Raw genomic sequence first — 17911 nt, 5'->3', positions numbered from 1 at the left:
CTTTTCCAAAAGAGGCAAGAGGGAAAATAATATTGAAAACAACAACAAAAAACTTAGAGGAAAACAGAAATCTTAGTGCAGACCCTTGAATTTGTTAGAAAACAAACATTTGGTTTAGTGGACCAAAAAATTCAAAGATTTTAGTAACTTTATAACAAACATTTTTTGGATCCCAAAGTGTTACTAAACTCATTAAATGAGGTCACAGACTGAACAAAACAAACGCCTGTTTGAATAAATGTTAATAATTTCACATGTTAATTGGCCACAAAAGATTACACTGATAACTTGAAATACCATTTAAAATACATTCACAGTTGACTATATTTGAAACACAACATTCATTACTTTTCTGAGTGGATTCTTAAAGGCCTGTTATTTCAAGTGGGAAATAACAAAATGCTGAAACAAAGATACAGGTTGGCCAATTGTAACAATGAGATGTATAAGACACTGTGTTGAAACGAACTTTACAACTTGGGAGGAGGGGCAGGAGAGAGGAGTTAGGGAAGTGGGGAGGGAAGGGATGATAGGAGAAATACAAATGTACTCTTACTCATGTAACTGTAGCCCCTCTGTACAGTATCTTTACAATAAATATATATATTTAAAATTAATAAACTCACAGAAGAATTATCATGGCTTGGAACAAAAGCCAGAAATCTTAGTTTCAAGTTTATGTTTTTTAAGATGACTATATGCCTTTAAAAAGCAGAAATTGATGCCTTGTTGAAAGTTGTTTGTATAAATGTCTAAGTTCAGCAAATATGGAAGTAATAGACATCACAAAGAAATATGTACAGAATTTAGAAGTAAATACACTAATTAGAACCATCTGTTACCAAATACAGGTACCTATAAGACTAGACTCACAGACTAAATTAGACTCATTTGTTATTAGCAATATGTATTTGCATTCAATTAATGTGTTAAAAACCTTGAAAGGTATGCTCTCTCTTAAGTGGGTTAAACATGCTCATTGTAATCTTGTTTATACTAATAATTGGCTTAGCAAATCTTTTCTTTATATCTAGTACAAAGGTAAACTTTATCAAGCCCAAGCTGAATTATCATAAATTCCATATTAGCAGAAACCAAATTAATGAGGTTTGATTGTACCAAGAAAATTGCTTTTGCCATTTGCTTAATTTCATCTGCTCTGTATAATAACAGAAAATTCAAATGATGAAAAGAATAGATAATACCATCTTTGCTAAAATATTAGAAGCAAGGCAAACTTTCTGGAACTCTAATTTAGTGCTTTATTTATTTGTTTAGGTTCAGTGTGTAATATGATGTTAAGTATATTACTGTATCATGCTATTATGGAACAGATGTTAAATGCAATGTAAAAATGTCAGGGGTAAATGATTGATGATCCTCGTTGCCATTTCAAAGTACACCATGATTATTTATATGCTCTGGACATTGCTTGAAAGCATCATATTAAATCTAAACAATTGATCCATTTTCAAGGGGCTTTGTATAATATATTATTCATGTGGATTTTTTTTATCCTTTTGTGTGAGTGTCCCCATATAAGAAAGTACTTAGTCTCAAGTGCTCCACCCAGTCCATATGGTAGATTTGTTCTCTGTGTAATACTTACTATTTCCCTCTAGGCCCATATGGCAAGTCCATAGGATGCCCAGACCCCTCTGTCCTCTCAGGGGCCATATGGCAAGTTCAGTGAGCACTCATTTACTTTGTTTTAATATTTTATCTGTCTCAGACAGAAAAAGAGATCAGATTAAGCCGAAGCAGCCACTGAAAATGGTTTAGCCATATAATCAATACTGAGTGTCAATGTGGTATGAGACACGGTTTCTGTGATTTCATTTATATTAAAAATAGCAAGTCTACCTGAATAATTTATCAAATAATTGAGTAAGCTCTTTTGATCACTTGATATACATTGACGGGATACTGTTTAATTATGCTAATCATCAAAGCAATATTAACACATGATAGTATAAACTTATAGAGTTTAGAGCTGGCTTAAACATACACACATTGATATGTCCAAAGAGATAAGACTGAATCTAAATTATAATCTATATTACCAAATAATTGCTCTAAAATTAATTCAGTGTTATGAGACTTGCAACTGTAGGTTACACTTTTTCTAAAGAAAGCTTCCATGCCTTACAGTTAGGATTTATATAAGATTATGAAATTAATTAAAATATTGCATTTATGCATCTTTTGTTGCCACTGAAAGGTCATGAAAAGTTAACAAGTGAATAAACTTCCAGGAGTAAGTTCTGTTAGCTCAAGTTGTTTAGTTCCTACAATTACTATTTTTATAACTTCATTAACATTTGAGCTCTGGGGATGATCTGGTCCCCTTTAATGACAATAATATGTATGGATATGATAAGATATTTTACAACAAAAATATGAGGCTAAACACTTAACTTTGCCTACAATATGGTAATAATAAATGTATGTCCCTTACACTAAATGGTTATAGGTATACATGTCTTTTATTTCTCTTTGGAGGAAAGGAGCTTGTCTTTTCTTTTTAAAATACCTACTAATAACCTCAGTATTATCACTGAATGAGAAGTGTGATGTTGCTCAGCATAGAGCAATTTATTTTTGTTAGTCCTTAAAAATCCCTGTTATCATATATATATATATATATATATGTATATATATATATACAATATCTGCTATTTGTGCTTTTGATGCTTTATCCTATCCCTAGAACATCTAAGATGTTTCCTTCTTGGAAAACTTTTAATCAGTCTACCCTGCCTTCATAGAACATTTTTAAATTGCTAGGTATTTTTGCACTTGATTTCACACAATATACATACCCGATTATCATGTTTTGTCTACATTCCCTTTGAGTCCTCATATCTGTAATTACCCTTGTTATGATATTTTTCCAGAATATATTTGCCAGGCAATTGCAAATTCTGAGATCACAACTTATAAGTGGTATGGAAGAGATTCTAAAGTCATTTGAATTTTTAAAATAATAATATTGAAATAAAAATGTTAATGTGCTTATGAGTGTCACCTGTAAGTGCAAGTAAAGCCATGGTTAAAATATAAAGACAACATCAGTGTCTCTGATGGACTATTTGGGGCTTGTCTATATAGAAACATATTTTAATGAAAATATAAAAGTTTAATTTTATGCACTGAATATTTTCACGGAGTCAGCACTTTGCTATTTTGTGATAACATGTTAAAATTAATGGGATGTCTTAACTAAGTTCTTTCTGCATATATACATATAAAGAAGGGAAAGCTCTGAACCTGACTTCATAAATAACATTTGCTGTGATTTTGTTAAAGTTTAGATGTGTAGATTTGTATTTGAAATCCTTAGAAGGTTACAGGGTGCAACCCTCCAACAATATCTCTGAGTCTTCAGGGACAAAATCCCATTATGTGGAGTTCATTGAAAGGGGTAAACACTACCATAAAGAAATACAAATTGCACATATTTCCCATTTAGCCAGTGTCACCATAGTTCACCATTTAGAATTCTAACCAGTGAGGACTTATTCTTGGGGGTCAAGTACCTTGTGAACCTTGTCATCTCACTGATGACATCATATCCCATCCATCAATTCTTTCAGGAGTACACGCCATCTGCTAGGCGCATGGTGTAATAACTTATTAGACAAATTCACTGGGTTACACTCTGTACTGTGACAATGTGATTTTAACAGCTGCACATACTGAGATAACCAGCACTGTTTTCGTCAGATCACCAAGATTCTGCTTCCAACTTGAAAATGGAAGTTAAGAAGCTGTCTAAACTCCTTCAATCTTATGGACAGAAAGAGACTATTGGGAGAAGCATTGTCCTCCATTGTAGAATGGCAAGTGAAACCCTTCTCATAAGGCAATCGGGATGGGACTTCCATGCTGTTCCAACAGATCCTTTGCTAGCTATAAATTCTTTCTCTTGTTCCTATGAGGAATGTATATGTATAAAGATGTACAGGTAAGTATACAACAGAAAAAGAAGTGCTCACAGTCATCAAGAACTGACACCTTAATACCTTCCTTTCAACTTGCTAAACTAATAGAAATACTTTCCCCACCCATTCCAGATGACAATAATCTCTTTTATTTATTTTTTCCCTCTAAAAGTCATTTAATTGGCAGAAAGAATGTCTCAACGATGTAGTTGCCACTTCACACCTGTAACTCTAATAAGCCCTCTGCAATAAACCAAGGACAGTGCCCACGATCATACCTTCATTTTTGTAGCAGGTTTAACGTAGAAGCTGTCAAGGGCCTTATGACTTAATGAAGTCCATCACAACAATCTCCCAATCCCCAGCTTTAAAAACATATATATTTTAGGGAAGATAATATTATCCGGTATTACATGGAATTCATCCTCCGTTCCTTCTTTTGGCTTGTCATTTATTCCAGCTTACACTGTGATCAACATTGTACTAAAATAAAGTCAAGTACAACAGCCGCTCCCTGCCCATCAAAACGCACAGACGTCTGCCAAGCACTTGTAACAGCTGGTGTTACATTAATTAGTTTAAACTATTTATTTCATCCATCTCCAGAGCAGATTGAGCAAAAACATTAGAGATTATTCTAGCATCTGTAAGTGCCCTGCAAACATTAACCAAGGAAAAGTTAAAATATTAATCAGGATCATATATATGTATATATTTTCCTATCTGTATTATCTGCGGTTTAGGCATGAAAACTGGCATAATAAAGGAGTAATTAAACTCTCACCACTTGGACTGATGAAATGATTTATTAACTGTCTTTAAAAATGTAACTTTCCAACTTATATTCATATGTATTCATCTTTTGTGTCCACAGAGTTTCTTGCCTTAAAAATTATCACTAGAAAGCAGTAATAATTCCTGGTAGCATGGACCATTAAGCAGTATATGACAGGGACTGGGTGGCTTAGTCAGTGGCTTAGTCACAGACTTTATGGCCTCTATTGGAATGCTGCCCTAACTACAGTGATCAAAACACTGTTATCAAATGGTTGTAAAAATCTCAATTAAAATTACTTCTGTGGCCTCCAGTAGGTTCTTAGCAAGCTTTACCCGATAATATGAATCTACATGTTATTGACAAAATTAACTCAACTTTCACCTTTTGACTTAAGTGAATTTATAAGTTAACTACCTGAGTCTTAAAATAATATTTGCCAGTGGGCTGGATTATGAATGTGTGTCCATTAAACACCTGCCAATCTATGATTTTTTTTGGGGGGGGGACAGTATCTGGACTTTTCATGAGACTAACAGAAGAAGCTATACTAAATTAGAGCCCTCATGATAATACAAGCTGTTCTATGTGTGACTCTCTCCTCCTATCTGTATATGAGGAGAAGAATGGTAATATTACTTGATTAATCCATACTTGGATTGTCAGTGTAAAAGTGATATGGAATGCTTTAGACAACCTCCAAAGTTATATACTGAAGCCATAACTTTGACCCATATTATAAGTAGATAAATTCCTTCAAATTAATGAAGGTTAAATGAAGTAATTAGAGTAAAACCTTAAGTCAATAGGACTGATGTCATTATTAGAAGAAGCCAGTGGCTCATGCATGTAATCCTAGCTACTCCAGAGACTGAGATCTGAGGATCTCAGTTCAAAGTCTGCCCGGGCAGGAAAGTCTATGAAACTCCTATCTCCAATTAACCAACAAAACTGTAAGTGGCTCTGTGGCTCAAGTGGTAGAGTGCTAGTCTTGAGTTGAAGAGCTCAAGGCCAGTGCCCAGGCCCAGAGTTTAAGATCCACAACTGAGAAAGAGGAGTAGGAAGGAGAAAGGAGGAGAAGGAAGGAGGAGGAGGTGAAGAAGAGAAGGAAGGGGAAAAGGGGGAGGAGGAGAAGGAGAAGGAGAAGAAGAGGAAGAAGAGGAAGAAGAGGAAGAAGAAGAAGAAGAAGAAGAAGAAGAAGAAGAAGAAGAAGAAGAAGAAGAAGAAGAAGAAGAAGAAGAAGAAGAAGAAGAAGAAGAAGAAGAAGAAGAAGAAGAAGAAGAGGAAGAAGAGGAAGAAGAGGAAGAAGAGGAAGAAGAGGAAGAGGAAGAAGAGGAAGAAGAGGAAAAGAAGAAGAAGAGGAAGAAGAAGAGGAAGAAGAAGAAGAAGAGGAAGAAGAAGACGATGACTACTCCTCCTCCTCTAGAGACACTCATACAGGGGAGGCAGAAAATGTGAGAACATAATTCATAATCACATAATGACAAAACAACCATCTATAAGCCACAAAAGGAGGCTTCATCAGACAATTCAGCTATGGAGATCTGTGGAGCTCTTAAGTTTGGGATTCTAACCTCCATATCAGTAGAAAAGTAAAATTATCTAAGCCATTCAGTCTTTGACATTTTGTTATGACCATTCTAGATATTAATATAAGGAGATCCTCATTTCTCCCAGAATGACAATGCTTTCTAGCTTACCTAGCTTTCTATATCACTTATTTGTTTGTGCTTGTGTTTGTATTTATTCTTGCATGCCTAGTTTGGCCATGATGTCACCATCTTTCTCCCAAGTGCTTAGATTAGAGGCTTATAGCAGTATATATTTTCATTGTTCTTTTTTTTCGGGGGTTGGGGTCGGTCATGGGGCTTGAATTTCTGGGCCTGAGCACCATCCCTCAGCTCTTCAGCTCAAGGCTAGTGCTCTACCACTTGAGCTACAGCACCACTTCCTGTTTTTCTGGTGGTTTATTGGAGATAAGAGTGTCACGGACTTTCCTGCTCTTGCTGCCTTTGAACTGACATCCTCAGATCTCATCCTCCTGAGTAACTAGGATTACAAGCGTGAGCCACAGGTGCCTGGCTCATTTGTTCTTTTTTCTTTTTTTAAAAAAGTTATTATAAAGGTGATGTACAGAGGGATTACAGTTACATAAGTCAGGTAATGAGTGTCACCCTCTCCCTCATTTTCTTTAGGGCTATCCTGTTGGGTTTGAGATTATCTGCTCTCAAAACAAGATGTCTGAGCCTTCTGACTAAAATTTCAGATCACCAATGTTCTGTACTAGTTGTTGTTGCTTCAAGCTAATATGAGTTCTAGTCTCAGAACCTCTAAGATCCTTGAAAGATGAGAAACTGACTTTGTTGATTGTAATGACTTTTAGGGAAAAAAATTAAAAATATAAATATACTTTAGACCAGGGTTATGCAGATATATCAGCTCATGGCCTGTTTTAATTTTGTTTTGTTTTGTTTTGTTGGGGGTGGGGAGCTTACTCTGAGAAGGAAATGCACTATTGCATTTTGAAATGAATGAAAAGATAAAATGAAACACTTATATTTTTGATAATACTTAAAAATAACATGAAACTCAAATTTCAATATCTTAGCAGAGTCATAATCCTCATTCATATAATAGCTGTGGGTCTTTATATACTGTCACAGCAGAGTTGAGGGATTTTGACAGGAATCCTATGGCCAAAATATTTACTGTACCAACATATATAGAAAAAGTTTGCTAACCTGATTTGGTACAGTATTCATAGCAGAGTTGACTAAAATTGATTTTAGCAGTCTAGCTCTGGTTTTCCAGAGAAATTATTTCACTCGTAACAATTTTTTAGTGCATCACTAAGTGGCTGATACTATTATTTTATCAGATCTAACCTATTATTTTAATGCAATATTATGAGATATAAGAATATTTCAAACTATGAATGAATTTATTGAACCAAACTGGTTACCAAATTTATAGCTTTAGTTTGTAGAGATGATCAATGACAATGAAAGATAGAACAATAGTTATCCAAGTCTGTATATACCGCAATTATTCTTGGAAGTTTTCTGTAAAGCAGTTGTATGATCATCTTTTCCGAATTTGAAAATGAAAATCAATGTATTCAGTACAGTTTCCTTATTGACTATGCCATTGATTCTAAAAGGAATTCAAGATTCCCCTAGATCAAGAACTCAGGTTTTATTTTTAGAACTACACAAGAATGTCCACAATGCTTGATAAGAAATGTACTCATTATTTTGCTCATGTAATTGTAACTCCTCTATACAGTATTTTCACAATAAAAAACTTATTTAAAAAGAAAAAACTGTCCACTTAAGTTAATATCATTTCTACTAAAATTTTAATATTTTTGTAAATAAACAAATCTGAAAATAATATAAGTAAATAATAGATTTCAAAATGTGTCTTTAAATATGAATTAAACTTAAAATGAATAAAACAAATACTCTTTTTTGTTTTGGGTCCGGTTGTGGGGCCTGAACTCTGGGCCTGGGCGCTGTCCCTTAGCTCTTCAGCTCCAGTCTAGCACTCTATCACTTGAGCCACAGCACCACTTCCGGCTTTTTTCTTTTTGCTTATGTGGTGCTGAGGAATCAAACCCAGGGCCTCAGGCATGCAAGGCAAGCACTCTACCACTGAGCCACCTTCCCAGCCCAAAACAAATACTTCTGAGGAGTGTATAACTCTTTACTAATAAATTCTAAGATAATATATTGTTCCAATGTTTGAGTTCAAACAGAAAATTCAGGTAGTCATGCTCTGGTAAAAGTGAAGATGAAGTGTGAGACATGTCACTAAGTAAAGTTGTCAATGTGAAAACTTCATAGAACATTCTTGTATACATCTAGATTTTTACATACCAATCTCCTAGCATGGACTTTTAAATTGTCGGCATAATGTGCATACTTATTTACCATAATTTTGTGAGTGAGAATATTCTACAATGTAATGATACACTAGTAAAGGATAGTAAATACATAGCCCAACAACAGTTAATTACCATTAGAATTTCTAAGCATAACGTACTGCTTATAATAATAGGCTCTGTCTATTATGGGGCTGGCCTGTAGTAGATTTGTTTACACCAGGACTACTGCATCATATGAGTCACCTTGTGATATGACCTTATGAAGACAATGACTTCCTGAGGCCACAGCAATTTTTCAGCACTACCTATACTGTGTGACCTATGGAAACATTACTATGTGACATAGGTTCACAAATGCTACGCACATGTCTTGGTCTTAATCAAGGTAGCATACATAGTTGTGCGTACTTAAACCTTTCAAAGGAGTTAACCAAAAAGAAAAAATAAAATTTATGTGGTTAATACAGTGTCATTTTTATCCTATCTAATTTTAGGAGTAAATTTAAAAAGAGGAGTCAAAATCAAATGTAATGTGAAGAACAAAAGCACCAGAGATTAAACTTGCGTTTCTTCTTGACTACGTCACTCCAATCCTCAGGACCTAAGACAATCTTTGAGTCTTCTCTCAGCCCCAGCTTGCTCATAATTATAATAAAGATAAATAATACTTTCTTCAAGAGATTATGATGAGAGCAAGTTTGATGATGTCGTGTTTCTTCCACCATACCCAATCTTAGAGACATGAGCAATCCAATCTACAGGTCTTTGTAATTGTTTTTGACTACCAATGTGTAAAACATGAATAAATTGAAACACTTTCCCCAGTGCTCTAAACTACAATTTAAGAAAGGCAAATTTTTTAAGAGAAGGTTCTTAGGGAAAATTAAAGGAATTGATCAGATAAAAGTTTAAGCCAGGAAATAGCTTTCCAGAATTCCCATATGAATATACAGAAAAAATGTGGGTATAAATTGATTACAAAAAATTTAAATGTAGAAAGCACATGCTAAAATATATACATTAAATATACTAAACAATCACATAGCATTTTTATAAATTAGGGAATTTCTATCAAGGAATAGGGGAAAGATAGCTTTCAAAGACTTGGGCTAATCAATAGTAAATTTTTTTTGTTGTTCAAAATAAAAGCATTAGGATTCCAATTTTATTTTTAAATGAGACACAGATATGCAAATAAATACAAACTGCGGTTCCATGTACCAGCCTGTTAGCAGTTATTATTTTTAAATAGAAAGATTGACAGTGAATATTCTTGTTCTTTTTTCTCTCTGGCTTATTTTCTAAGAATTCTAAGCTAGGACTGACTGGTGGCTCATACCTGTAATCCTAGCTAGTCAAGTGGCTGAGATCTGAGTATTATATTTCAGAGCCAACATGAGACTTTTTTTTTTTATTATTGTAAATGTGATGTACTAAGGGGTTACGGTTAAGGTTAATGAGTACCTTTCTTTTTGAACAATGTTACTGCCTTCCTCATTTTCTCCTACTTCCCCTTCCCCCGAATCCCTTCTCCCTCCATTTACAACATAGTATCTAGTGAGTATCATTATTGCATTGGTTCACCCTCTGTCACACCATTTCTGTGATTCTCTATCCTTTTCCCAAATCAGGTAAACGTATATACAAGCCAATGGGTACAGAAATATCTCCAACAGACAACCAAAATCCAGAAGTGGGGCTAGTGGGGCTGTGGTTTAATTGGTAGGGTGTTAGCTTCAACCAAGAAAAGCTCAGGGACAGTGCCCAGGCCCTGAGTTCAAGCCTTAGGACTGGTGCAAAAATAAATACATAAAACAGAAGTATCTATCTATATATGAACCAGATAATTTGGGGGGTAGGTGGAGTTGGATTAGATGAAGAGGGGATGGTATAAGGGTGATATTGATTGATACATTGTACTCATATGACAAGTGTCATATGATTTGAAACTAATTTGTACAACTACTTAAAGATCATATCTCTCAATAGTAAATTTTTGTCCCTGATATTAATAAGTATATTTAGGCACAAAGATCCTTCTGTTTGGAGAAAATAGTAATAAAAGAAATCTAAAATATTTTACACACACACACACACACACACACACACACACACACACACACACAGAGGCAGAATGGGATTTGAGCTCGGGACCCCATTCTTGGTAAGTAGCCAGTCTGCGAACCTTTGCTTTGCCTCTAGCACTTTTAGATTTGGTTTTAGGTTTTTAAAAGTTTTGGGATATGGTCATATATTTTTGTCTAAGGGAAGCAGTCTTAGACTACAGTTCTCTGATATATGGCTTCCCATGTAGCTGGGAACAACTCTGCACATGACCATACACAATATATTAATTGAAATGGAAGTCTCAATAAATTTTTGTCACTGTGTGGAACCATGATCCTCCCAATTTCAGCCTCTTCAGTAATTTGTAATATAAGCCACCATACCTGGTCTCAAAATCAATATTAACAATTTTATTTCTAATATCTTGATGAAGGCTTTGGAACTAAATGTCTGTTATTAAGTCCCTAGGCCTGCTTGTTCCCTGTCTGTCAGTGACACAGCCCTGAGTTCTACCTTGTTATCCTCACCTTGAATAGGGAGATAACAGTAGTAGAGTTTCCCTGACAGCTGCAATTAGTGCAGAATTTTTATATCTCAAATATTTAGAATAGTGTTTGGAATTTAGCAAGTGCTCTCTAAGAGTTTGTTAATATTAGTATATTTTTGAAAAATAAGAGAAAGATACAGATCATGTTTTTTTTTCTCCTCCTTCCAAAAGTGGTCCTTATTTTGGCATATTAAAATAAGAATGGCCAATAGACACATGAAGAACTGTTTAACCTCTCTAGCCATAAAAGAAATGCAAATCAAAACAACATTGAGATTCCCCTTCAACCCAGTTAGAATGGCTATAAACAAGAACTCTAATAACAACAGATGCTGGAGGGGATGTGGTCAGAAGGGAACCCTACTGCATGGTGAGAGTGTAAACTTGTTCAACCACTTTGGAAAGCAGTATGGAGGTTCCTCAAAAGACTCCACATAGAGCTCCCCTATGACCCAGGAATCCCACTTTTGGGCATTTACCGAAATGATCACTAAAGCTACCAGCACAACTATGTTTATTGCAGCATTATTTACCATAGCTAAGATATGGAACCAACCCAGATGCCCCTCAGTAAATGAATGGATCAAGAAAATATGGCATACACACATACACACACACACACACACACACACACACACACACACACACACAAACAATGGAATTCTATGTCTCCATCAGAAAGAATGACATCGCCCCTATTTGTTAGAAAATGGAAAAACTTGGAAAAAATATTAAGTGAAGTAAGCCAGTCCCAAAGAAATTTAGGTCCTATGGTTTCCCTTATTTGCAATAACTAGTATATGTCTGGGACAAGCAGAAAAGTTCAAAAGCTATGTACATATGACCAGATAAGATAATGTTAAGTGAAATGAACCCCAAGATAGGGACACAAGTGTTTTGTTTCTTTCTTGCTATTGTTTCTAACGTATTTATAATGTACCATGTGATTTTTTTTTTGTTTCTTTGTATGTTCCTCCCCTATGGTATAACCCCTGTTTCACTGTATTTGATGTCCGTCTAATTTGGGGACGGGAAGGGATAAAACAAAATGTTTAAATAGGGATACAGGTGGACCCATTGCAACAATGAAATGTACAAGTTGTTATGTCCAAAACAAACTTTACAACTTTGGTGGTGGGGCGGGGGAGGAGGCGGGGAGGATTGAGTGGGGGGGGCGGGGGGAGGGGGGGGAGGATGGGAAGGGGTAGGAAGGGTAAACAAAGGAGGAGGCTACAATGCTTGATAAGAAATGTACTCATTATCTTGCCCATGTAATTATAACCGCTCTATACAGTATTTTCACAATAAAAAATAAATAAATAGGGATACAGGTTGACCCATTGTAACAATGAGATGTACAGGACACTATGTTGAAAAGGAACTTTACAATTTGGGGGGGGGGGTGTAGTTGTGGAGGTGGGAGGAAAGGGATGTTAGGGGAAAAACAAAGAAGGAAGCAACAATGCTTGATGGGAAAGGTACTCATTGTCTTGCTCATGTAACTATAAGCCCTCTGTACAGTATTTTTACAATAAAAATATATTAAAAATAAAATAAATAGATTTGAATATAGACAGAGATAAAGACAGACATGCTCATAGTTCTAAGTCTTGTTGCTACCCAATACAAGTTGGCTGGGAATTAAAAATTTTAAATCTATCTTAAAACATACTGTAAAAACATCTACTACCCAGGGCGGGGTGGTGGAGGGAGAGGAGTTGCATAATGGTCTCTTAACCTTTTGAGCTCATGGAACTCTTGTTTTTATATGCTTTCTTCCTAAGCAGACTCTCAACATTTTTTGACATTATGAAGCCATAATCCATCATTTTCATCCCTTCATGGTTGATTCCTCAAGCAATCACCTGATGCCAGAACCTCAGATAAAAATGCCAGATCACAAATGCAGCCAGCCTCGACTGAAAACTTCAACTCCATGTTCTCTCTCCAACAACCCTCAGAGGAGGAGCTTCACACTTCAAATCCAGCTCTGTTTTCCTTAGCTACTATAATACTTCAGCAGCAGCAAACGTCATCAAACATTTTTTAAAAGTACATGATAAAAACTTGGTTTTTAGGAGGGTTTGAAATTTGCTTTTCCCTCCCCTTGCAGAAGTCATTGTTTGTACGTATTTATAGCACAATAGATTTTTATCATGTGACATCTCCAGGGAACCGCAAACTACCAAGGTGGAACAACCAAATCCAAATTCTTTTAGTCTGTTCTGAAGAAAAAATGGAACAAGAAAGATACCATGCACCAAAAAAACACCCCCTAAAAAAACCCAAACTGTATACACTATTTATACACAGCACTTTCAAGACTTGCTAAGTTGAACTATTATAAATCCATATAAAGCAGGCTGTGTGGGACTGAGAAGCTCCCAAGGAATTCTAGGAAACGTCTCCAAAATCTTTTCTTGAGATTCAAATCTCAGAACCTTCTGGATAATGTGCACAAGCCCAGTGAACATAATTCCCCAAATGCTACAGGTTCTGCAACATCCCTTCCCAATATTTTCCTCACCTTGAGACTCCATTTCCAATTATCTAGGAAGACAACAGGTTAAGCCCCAAATAACCTATCAAACCGCTTTCAAAAGACAAGTTTCAAGACAAAAATGCTTTTGTTTTTCTTTAACTCCCCAGATATATTGGTTTGTAAAACTAATTTCATTATAATCCCTTTTCCCTGACATGTATAATAATAATAACAACTGTATTTCTATCATTCTACTACTCTCATAATGCAATTTACTCAAGGAATGGTGTTTCATCCATTTTTACATTCCCACAGATGAGATGTTCATCTAAATATTTCAGGGCTGTGCTTCTTCTAAAACTGCACACCTCTTCATAGCTGGGTTTTCTCAGATGAAATTCTGTTTTCCCTTTTTAACCACAAAGTGAATCGTTCAAGTTTGCTACAAACCCTTTTGTTCTTATTGAAGTCACTTTGCTTGTCTCTCCTACTGTAAGGACACCAAATCCTAAAAGCTGGCAAGAATGCATATGTTTATTTCACCATTGCACTGCAATTACTGAATGCCACTTAATTATAGCAACAGATGCTCGAGTGTAGGAACCAGAAAAATCAAACGCCTCATTTCCAGGTTATTTTTTTCCATTGCTTCTGCCAACAGCAGATGTGTGAGCCCCTTGTGCTCTGGCGTAAATACTTATCAAATCCTAACAGGTCACCTATGTCACAAACAACATTTCAGATGCAACTGTTTCACCTGATAATAGGCTCTGAAAATAAAACTGTGAGCTGTAAATACAATGTATTCAGAATGAAATGCCATAATGTGAAATTGCTTTTTCTCCAGCTACAACTGAAGTCCTTGACAGTTTTTGGCAGTGATAAATCACCCTCCCATTAATTGTCTTCTCTCTCATTGTGAGGTGAGCTGCTAAAAGGGGCAGTCAACAAAAATGACTTAAAGGACAAATTTTGGCAAAAAGACAATGAAGAAATCTGTCATTGCTAAGCCTCCAGTAAACTGTCGTGAAGCAATCAAAATATATGTAGCTGAAGTGTTTATGTCTTTGTTAGGAAGATTATAGGATGATAAGTTTTCTACTAAAAGAGAGGAAAGAGTCAGAGCAACTTGAATTGTGGGTCCTTGACATCCTCTTCCATGTGATTTTTTTTCCCCTCAAGATTCAATACTATCTCTTAGTTTTGAACATTTTCCTCATATTCACACTCTGTCCTAGAACAAATGAAAAGTTCTTTAATGTGCAATAACAAGTGATAGAATCCTGATCACATAATTTCGAATATCAGTTGAATTGTTAAAAATTAACTTCAGAAATTCCCAAATAATTAAGTTTGTCAAAAAAAATGCAGAAAAGCAACTCAAATGATTCTACATCCCCAATGCTCCTGACACCAGTAGACAATTTAATATTACCATATGCATTATGAGAAAATTATATGTTCCTACAGTGCATTTCAAATGCATCATTTACATTTTAGTTTATATTCAGGCTTCGTAAGTAAAAGTGCATTATAACTGGATCCAATGTTGTTCCTGCATTAAAAATGTTCATCTTTACATCTTGTAATTATTGTATTGCTTAAAGTGCCGAATTGCAAGCCTAATTGAACTAGAACCCTAAATTTAAATTGTGCCCTTTCCTGGAATATACCCAGGTAATTCTCTCCAAACTTTGGAAGTATATTTGAAATAGATACAGACAGAACTCACAAGGGAGGTAATCCACACACATGTACAATAATTCAAATAAAACAAAAGCTAGAGAGGAGGAAGGGAGCTTTTAGGAATCCATGTGGCTGGAATGCAATCTACTAATATACTGAAGCGTGATTAGTACCTTAGCATGTCAATAATTTTTCTAGAGCTATTCGAATTAATTTTAAATATGAGTTATGGGTATTTCCATTAATATAGGAAACCAAAGAATCAGTAACTCTAGCAAAATGACTCAAGTTTATCAACAAGCTGTTCTTGCTAACAGTTCACTGGTTTGCATTAGCTAGGGGGATGGACAGAATAGTATTTTGATACTTCAATGATGTAATTCAATTCAGAGATCATGTTAAATAAGGAAAAATTAAAATGACTCCCACGAACCATTCTGTAGCTCAAGCAGAATGCTATCTGAATATTGCTAAATGCAGTTTGTACACTCTTGACATGAAAACATCTTTTGAATGACAGAAATTTTCAAAAGAGATTCAAAAAAAAGATTGATTTTTCTCTCTCTCTTTTTGGTGATCAGCCAGTTTGAGAGCATATGGAGATGGCATATTTGCAAGTCCATCTCTGGAGGATTGCAAAAGGCCCTTAGCTTGTGAAAAACAGCAATGTTATTTTTTTTTAACGTTCCCTATATTTAGAGATTAAATCGCTCACTGCACAAACCCATTTGGAACAGGCGCGAAGGTGAAAAGGATAATCAGTACAGTCACTGGTCCGTGTTTCCTAAACGCTTTTGAAAACATTACTGCGCGCAGGCATAAAATTAGCGGCAGGACCTTAAAAAGGCTGGCATTTAGCATGACTTTTTGGAAAGTGACACCCTCATTTTTTTCTTGTAGGATATCATTAAATTTCAATCGCCCTATGGCAGTGCCTTTCCATTAATAACCAATTCACTGTGTCACTTTGGCTCTCCTTTGAAATAATGAGCCTTTGCTTCGCTTTAATAAATTTAAACATATTCTCAAGGCCAGGGAAGATAGGAAACCGCAGATGGGCTGAGAAAAACACGATTCATAAATCCTTAACTGCCTGAGATCGTTGAGAGCAAAACAAAGTAACACTCGTAAAATATTAAACAATCCCAGCTGTATGAAGGAAGCTTCATTAACAAAAATGGACTATTTACTGCCTTGCTCAGAGCCTGTGGGTGGAGAGAGTCAAAGAAATCTTAACAGAATCTCACTGCCATTTCTTCTCTTGAATCTTTAACCAACTAATGGAACAATGAAAACATTATCTGAGTGTCCAAGTGGTGACCAAGAATTAAGAAATTGTATTTTAAATGCTGTAAAGATTGCTATACAACTAAAACTAACAAAAGTATGGCTATAGTCTTCTTGGAGATAGTTCCATAATAATGGCAAAGTTATTGAAGACTTGAGGTCAGGACCAAACGGCAATAATGACCATTACGGACATTCTTGTTCAAGTAGTTGCTAGAATATTTGTTGGACTCAAAAGCTACATTTGATTTGAGGTTTGTGTTTTATTATTCAACTATGTTTTTCTAATAAGAAAAGCTTTTTACGACATTGCATTTATGGAAAGCTTTAACATCCAGTGTACTCAGAATCCTATTTAATGGTTGGAATCATACTTTCAAAAGTCATAGCATGATAGGTGGAAAAGATGAGATACTGTCATCAAGGGTAACAGGTTTAAGGCCCTGCTTCAAAATCCAGCTTCCTGGTGGTATACAAGTCTGAAGAACCAAGAGATCAATGTCAGTCTTTTAAATGCTAAGAACTTAGAAGCTTGGATCTTAAAGACAAGCTCACAATTTACTGGACAGAATGTCAATACTTCTAAACATTTCAAGGGCAAAAATATTGCTTTGTACAATTTGTGTCACATTTATTGCAAGAAAAGAATTTAAATTTTTCTTCTACATACTTGTCAGCACTTTCCTTTTTATTATACAGGCATAGACATTTAAGGAGTCCAATACGGAATAATGGAGAGACTGGCCTATAACTATTCATAGTCCACTGATTATAAACATGCAAAGTACACATTCATCCATTTTCAAACATTATATATTTTACAATCTGTACCTTTATATGGATAAAAAAAATCCAGCCTGTGCAACAATGCACTTGAATGAATATGCCAGGTCTTCCTCATCATTATTAGTAATTACTTATCAAGCTTCAATAGAAGGAAATAATTTTGGCTGGAGTTTTTAAGCTGAAAGGTAATATAGGATTTGGAACAAAAGCAAAATTTTTGACTGCAGATGCCTTTTGCACCTCTCTCTATCTGTAAAATAGGAAAATATTACTGTTTCTTCTCTTCAAAAGTCATTTTTGAACTAAGGAATCCTGTACAAATATCATTGCCTGATAGGTATTACATAGGTAGGTATTAGATTGAGAGTTTTAGAAGCAATATTTTCAGGGGCACAAAGCAAATGAAAGGAAAAGGAGAAATACTAAAGAGGTGGAAGGAGAAGGAAAAATA

General features: G+C 35.3%; 1 protein-coding gene across 2 annotated transcripts in view; it reads right to left on the bottom strand.

Annotated features, from left to right (window-relative positions):
- Nucleotides 1–17911, bottom strand: part of Dach1 (dachshund family transcription factor 1) — a 381247-nt gene that overhangs the window by 63487 nt on the left and 299849 nt on the right. The window lies entirely within an intron of this gene.

This window comes from Dipodomys spectabilis, unplaced genomic scaffold (genome assembly GCF_019054845.1).
Source record: "Dipodomys spectabilis isolate Male_0828 unplaced genomic scaffold, ASM1905484v1 ptg000095l, whole genome shotgun sequence".
NCBI classification, from domain to species: domain Eukaryota; kingdom Metazoa; phylum Chordata; class Mammalia; order Rodentia; family Heteromyidae; genus Dipodomys; species Dipodomys spectabilis.
The sequence above is the reverse complement of the archived record's forward strand: the minus strand, read 5'-3'. Positions and strand labels throughout refer to the sequence as shown.